At 43.8% G+C, this 6,848-nt stretch overlaps 1 long non-coding RNA gene across 5 annotated transcripts in view; it reads right to left on the bottom strand.

Annotated features, from left to right (window-relative positions):
- Nucleotides 1-471: 471 nt before the first annotated feature.
- The window catches only part of LOC138815292 (uncharacterized), a 28,964-nt gene continuing 22,587 nt past the window's right edge, over nt 472-6,848 (bottom strand). For all 5 annotated transcript variants that reach the window (XR_011368265.1, XR_011368264.1, XR_011368268.1 and 2 more), the window contains 2 exons: nt 3,482-3,702; nt 472-2,396 (listed from right to left, as the gene is read on the bottom strand). This is a non-coding gene — a long non-coding RNA (uncharacterized lncRNA). The remainder of the gene's footprint in view (nt 2,397-3,481; nt 3,703-6,848) is intronic.

Here is a 6,848-nt window from a genome sequence, read left to right as displayed (position 1 = left end):
AGTTTTTAAGTTAGGGCATCCTGTTTTCTTCCCATCCCAGGACCAGCCTCCCATCTAGCTGAGATTATTGGAATCAGCCCAGCTTGATGATTGTGATCAGATCTCACTTTTTGCCTGGGTTGGTCTTGGATTGCAGTCCTCTCAATCTATGCCTCCCAAGTAGATGGTACTATCATGCTTAGCCTTTAAAATGATCACTTAGAGCTGGGCGCAAGTGGCTCCTGCCTGTAATCCTAGCCACTCAGGAAGCTGAGATCTGAGGATCGAGATTCAAAGCCAACCAGTGCAGGAAAGACCATGAGACTCTTATCTCCAATAAACCACCAGAAAACCTAAGTGGTCCTGTGGCTCAAGTGGTAGAGTGCTAGTCTTTAGCTGAAGAGCTAAGGGACAGCAGCACCCAGGTCCAGAGTTCAAGTCCAAAGACAGACAAAAAAAAAATCACTTAGAAAGATTAAAAAAAAAAAAAAAACTCCCGAATTCTCACATTTATTTAAATAGCGGCTGCCAGTCATATTTTATAAAGCACTTATGGGGCCCATGAAGTCTTTTATTTTTAAAATACAATAAACTAGTACTAGAGCAGTTGGGATAGTGTTCTGCCAGTAACACAACTCTAAGAGCCTTGGAGGGAGCAAGCAAGCCGGCTACAGGCCAGCGCCGCCGCCGCTTCTTCTGAGCAGCAGTGAGAAGCAGCAAGCAGCCATGGCTGGGGCACAGGCTCCTCAGGCCAGACCCTGCAGGCAGGGCAGCCCCTCCAAATCCCCCAGGCCTCAAAGGCTCCAGCGCCGAGCTTCCTGGGCTCATCCCTAGGCTGGAGGTGCAGTGAGAAACAGCAAAGGAGCCAGCGAGACTCCTCCAGTGTCAGGGCAACCATGCAGGAGTGGAGCCAAATGGCCAAACTTGCAGCAGCGACTCTAGCAGTTGTTGCTGCCAGGGCTCCTGCAGCTGCTCAGGCACAGCCAGAGGCAGAGAAAAACTCCAGGACTGACACAGCCCCCTTCCACCCAATCTGCCTAAGATCTGGGAGCTGGATCGGGAGCAAAAGGAGAGGGGTTCATATGGGTGTTGGAGGCATAGGCCTGCAAAACCCCATCTGAGCACCTGTGTGCTCTGAGGGTGCATGCAGGCATGCATTCCTTCCTTCCAATTTATTTATTTTTGTTGGTCGTGGGGCTTGAACTCTGGGCCTGGACGCTTTCCCTCAGCTCTTCAGCTGAAAGCAAGTGCCCTACCACCTGAGCCACAGGACCACTTCCAATTCTTCTCGGGAAGGAAGGGTCACCCTTTCCTCCATGCTGGCCAAAGGTTCTGCCCCCGGTGCAAGGCTCAGGTAATGGTTTGCAAAAAGTACCATTCATGCTTCATCTACTTAATCATGTAGAACAGTACCTGGAGACCCCCCCTATGTGTAATCAACTGTGCTTTACCTGCTTTTACAACCTTGATTAGTGGAACTGCTCCACTTTTGTTGACAAGGATTAGCTTTTTCTGTTTAAACTCTCATTGTCTGTGCTCCCATAAAACTGTTTAACTCTCTGCCCCTGACTGAAGATTTACTTCTCCTGCTTGTGTGCTGTATATAAGCATGTGATGTTCCAATAAATTTTGTCTATACCCACATGGTGTAGTCCCTTCTTGCCTATACCACACATCGTGTTCCCAGATCCCGTTGTGGAAACAGCAACAGATGGGGTTATGCCGGTTGATGCCTCTGACATCTCCCCCCTTTTTTGTTTTTTAAGTACAACCATAAGCAAGAGATCCTTTGCAGAAGGGATTTGCAGAAACTATTTTGGAATGTAGACAGCAATATCTTGACAAGACATAATGCAATCAATCCTGTAGAAACACTATGGGTAAAACTGTGCCACCAGGTATGAGGATCCAATTGGTTTAGCACAGATGCAATTCCCTCAGCCAGACCTTCATATCCCACCCCAGGGAGTTGTGCCAAGAAAGTCTCAATGACTTCCTGCTGTAACTAGTGGATGTCCCAAGTCAAATTTTCTTGCAAGACCGGCAGGTGGTAGTGAAGTCCCTGCCAAGTAATGTTAGAAGTGTTGAATCAAGTAGGAGTGATGCACAGTTTATTGAGCTCTAATCACACTTGAAGGTTAGCTGTTTCTGCAGATCAATTATCTGGTCTCCCATCCACTGCACCGTGTGTTGCAGGGTGTTCAGACGGGAATCAATGTCCTGTTTAATATTGTGCTGATGAGTCTATAGCTGGTGATAGTCCAGCCACTTCTCTACAAAGTCCTTGGTTTGGATGGAGGAATGCAGGGCCACTCCGGCAGTCGCAGCAGTCATGGTGATAGCAGTCATTTCAAGGATCACAGCTACACTCAGACCCAGGAATCTCCTAGTTCTCTTCAGCAGTTGCTGGAAGACTCCTGTCAACAAACCAACAGTGGGGCTCTCCTGCCAAGGTCGGGTGAGATTAACAGGCACTCAGACCCCTAAGCGAGATCTTAATATCAGGAGAGACTGAGAAGGCATTTAAAAAGAAATAGTATGATTTAAGCATGTAAAGAGTCCAGGCTGCGTGGGTTCTCATTGATTGACACTGTCCCTGTGGGCTAGTACATAGGAAAGTTTAATACAACCCTGTACAGTAGAAGAATGGTTCCTGTAAAATGTATAATTTGCCTCATGGGCCCTAGTAAAGTGACCAACCCAATTCTGAGTTGTATAAAATTGCGTGGCAAGTTTTATAAATGCCACTGCTCAGGCCCTAAGTGTCCCCTGAAATTTATATGTGGCCTACGAGGCACAAGGCCTCCATCATGTCAGGTGAGCAAGCCAATGGGTTCTACATGATTTATAACTCCATTGTATAGACGTCACCATCAGAAGAATTATTAGTATACCAATCACCAACATGCTTTTCAGAATAATTGGCAATGAAACATCCATGAGGACCTCAATCTATAAATGAGATGTTATCATTATGCTGTATAATCTTTCCTCTAGGGTTTTGACACTGAGACCACTGAATAGAAACATAAACAAAATTCAATAATTAATGTCCTGTCATACTAGGTTAGGTGGTTGCCTGTCTTATTTGTATAAGAATGATCCTTACCAATAAAATTTAAGGAAATTGTGCTGAATAGCCCCATATGATTGTTGATTTTATCATCAGGCAAGATGTATGCCCATACCTGTCTTCTGGTTGGTAAGCAAGGTGATGTCCCTAAACACAGTGGTAAAGACTCAAATCCTAAGGAAATAATATAAGGTATTCCTTCCTCACCTCGATGATTAGGGTCTGCATGATCCCATGGTGGAGGAAAATACGTGCTGTCATTTGTGTATGCCACTGGACCTTGGTCTAGCTAATCCACTAATTTTAACAATGGTGGGTGAGTGATATAGGCCCAATATGCATGTTCACTACCCACTGCAGAAGTATTCACAAGCAGTGCAATCATGGCCAAAACAGATATTCAGGTATTCTAGGGGTTTTTGTACTGACCAGGGTGGCTTCGGTCTTGTGTCAACACCTTATTCTGACCCCATGTTGGTGGGGTCAAGCTGGTTTTCTTAAGATAAGAATGATGGCTTCCTCCGGACTTCAACCTTAGGTCTGCAAAGCTGCTTACTAGATCTTCTTCCTCAGGGTTGTGTTGTGTTGTTTTTGCTTCTCTGGAGGTCGGATGAGTCAAAAAGGGACCCAGATGTTGCCAGTGGATCCATCTGGAATGATAGAAACACTGTTTTCCCTTATGGGGCATTAGTCTTAGTCTTCATTGATTAAATTTTTTAAACCATATGGGAATAGATAGTGAGATGCTGCTAGAGGGATAAAATGCTTTTCAGCTTTAGTGAAAGGATCACTTTGAGTGAAATTTTAAAAATTTAGAGTAAATAAGGTTAAGGCAAAAGTTTCCCTTGGGGATTCCCCTTTTTTGTTTTTTTAATAATTGAAGCTTAAATGTTTTATGGGTGTGTAAACAGTTGGCATTAGTCTACACAGGTTGATTAAAGAAGTTTTACCTAGGGACTAACTTTAGTAAACTCTCCTAATATTTTTCTGATTGTACATTGGCTTTTATAATATAGTGTGGGGTAGTTTGTCAAGGTGACAACTTTTTACTAATTACATTTTATTCCAAACTAGAGTTTAGGCATAATTTTTTAACTTTTCATAACTGTATGGACCCTTTTGGGGGGGGGGGCTATAGCAGCATAGCCTGTTTAGTACTTTGGTTTGTAAAAGATTTAAATAGTCTAGGATGTTTAAAGGTAAGATCCATAAGAAGTTCCACTTGTAGGTGTTCAGTGGCAGTTTTGTAATTGACAAACAAGTTATAAAAGCAGAACGAACAGTTAGTGATTACAAATTGCATCAAGGCAAATAGGGTGGTTGAGTCCACACAACCGCCTGTAGACATCCTGGTATCTAGGCTGGAGATGGGGGCATTGCACCCAGCTTCAAGGCCTGGAGGTGGGACAAGTCTTACCTTGAAATCCTAGGAAAACATTACCTCCCCAAATACGCCAAAGCATTGTTTAGCTCCTCAAATAGCCTAGGAGGGAAAGGCCATCCTTTGGAATACAGATGTTTAGTGTGGCTCCTGGTGCTTAACTCTCTACTTAAGCCCTTATCTTCGAAAATTTAACATTTGGTCTAAATCCTGATATAAATGATCTTTTTAGTAATTATCAGACCACAATTTTGTTTTATTTTGGTGTTTATACCAATGTTTCTCTCCTTACCTGGGACTTATTTGTCTCAGTTAAATTTGAATTTTCTCCTTCCTTGTTCTAATTAATACCCTATCTGTTTACTTTTGATCTGGTCCTAACAATTTCATATTTTATTCTTAAACAAATTTATTTGGTTAGTGTCAGCCCAGAATTTACTGCCAATTAGGGTTTTAAGCACATACACAGCAGTTTGGATTTAAGCTATTCCCCACATTTCACAACCTCAGCCTTTTACAGCCAACTATTACAAATGGTTGACAAGTTCTTGCCCAGTTATGCATGCTTATAAAGTAGCTTGCCATGACCTCAGCTCTGATCAATTTTAGAAGAGCCAAACATTATTGCCAAAGTCCCAGGAGTGCTTCTTTCTATGTTAGGGTAAACGCAACCTTGACATTTCCCTTGGTCACTGGACTTGAAGTTAGTGCCTGAGTGCTGTTTTTCAGCTTTCCAGTGCAAGAATTGCACTTTGCCACTTCGGAATCCAAAGCAACTCTGCCCGCTTTTTTGGCACTCTGCTGGCTAGTTAGAGATGATAATCTTTCTCTGCCTGGACTGGCTTTGAACTGCAGTTTGTAGATCGCTCACCTTTGGTCCTCAGCTCCACCCTCATCTGGGCCCCCTCCCATTTCTGGAGTTCCCTCCATACAACTGGTCTCTCCCTCTCTCCACCCAGATCCACCTGAACTCCCATCTACCTCACTTCCTTTTCTCTCAGATACTTCTGCTACCAGGATGATGATGGAGGTCATGTGCTCCCTCTTGGGGGAAATATGGCTCCTCTAATAAACCTTGTAATAATCTTTCTCCTTTGCCTGCCTGCCTCTGCATGGTCCCATAGGATGGATGTGTCTGATCCTCTTTCACTGGTGGCTCCATAATGGGATAGGTTCTCCAGTGCATTTGCTCCCCCTGCACTTCTGAAGGGAGTTCAAACAGCTGCCCTGGGACCTATTCTGAGATCCTTCACTCCAGTCACCAGAGGACCATCAAGGTAACTTTCTCCTGACTGAGTGCTCTACCAGCCCATCCAGCCCCACTAATTAATTCCCACTCCAGGGTAAGTGACAAGTTTGTCTGAGGTCGGGGTTTCTGATTCCAATATCAGTGGTAAGGCCACCTGAGCCTTTCTGGGCTAACTGAGCCCCACCCTCATCATATGACCAAAAACTTAGGCCAAGTGCTGGAATTAGCCACTAGGGGCCTACCATGGCCCAAGGACCCACCTTGGACCAACATAAGGACAGTCTCCACTGGTGGGGCCACCACCTATTTAGGAGCCAACCTGCACTGCAGAGGACACTCTACTCTAGGCACATGGCTTCAGGTCACTTACCATGGGAAGGACACTAAATTTCTTTACATTAAGGCCACCTGGCCTTGGAGGGCTGTTCAGTCCCCATCAGTTAAATTTGGCCCCACATTTAAAACTCCACTTCTGAGAATGCTTGAGCAAGTAGCTCTCTCTCTCTCTCCCCCTCCCCTTAAACTCTGCCTCTTGCCAAAATTACCTGCTTGTAACTCTTTCACAAGTATTTCATATGCTAAACGCTTTGGTTAAGCCCTGGAAGAATGTAACCAGTAATTGCTTGTTTCTACTCATTAGATAGGAAATGGGTGAGTTTAAGTCTAAACTCCCTGAAATAAAGGCCAACAAGTATGGATATTACCAAAAGTGTATTACTCTTCTCTCTAGCATTGAGCAAGTGGTGGATATGCCAAATTGGCATCTTGGTACTTCAGCTTGGTACTACTCCTTCCCCCTCCCCTGTCCTGTGGTGCCATTATGCTAGGCCAAGTGTATGTTCCTATTGCCTCCTGTTCACTAGGTTTCTTGTTGGCAAAGTTTTGTATTTTAAACTGACCACATGGTTCCATCATAATTAGAAAAGTAGTTCCACTAAAATTTCAAAACTTTAAAATTCTATTTTAAAATCTAAGCACGCTCTATAATCTGTGCACAAACATTTCTGTCTGTGTCTTATTTGACTATATGTAAGTGATTATGGTTTCAAGGTTACTCTGCCTACTAAAAATCTTTGTCAATGGAAGCTGTGAATTAATCTAAATTGCTTTAAAACTTTGTGACCTGACTAAGCCAAAGAAAAAAACAGGCAGTTTTAAAAGACCTT

This window comes from Dipodomys merriami, unplaced genomic scaffold (genome assembly GCF_024711535.1).
Source record: "Dipodomys merriami isolate MVZ:Mamm:240054 unplaced genomic scaffold, mDipMer1.0.p SCAF_635, whole genome shotgun sequence".
Classification (NCBI taxonomy): Eukaryota; Metazoa; Chordata; class Mammalia; order Rodentia; family Heteromyidae; genus Dipodomys; species Dipodomys merriami.
This window is presented reverse-complemented; position numbering and strand designations above follow the sequence as displayed.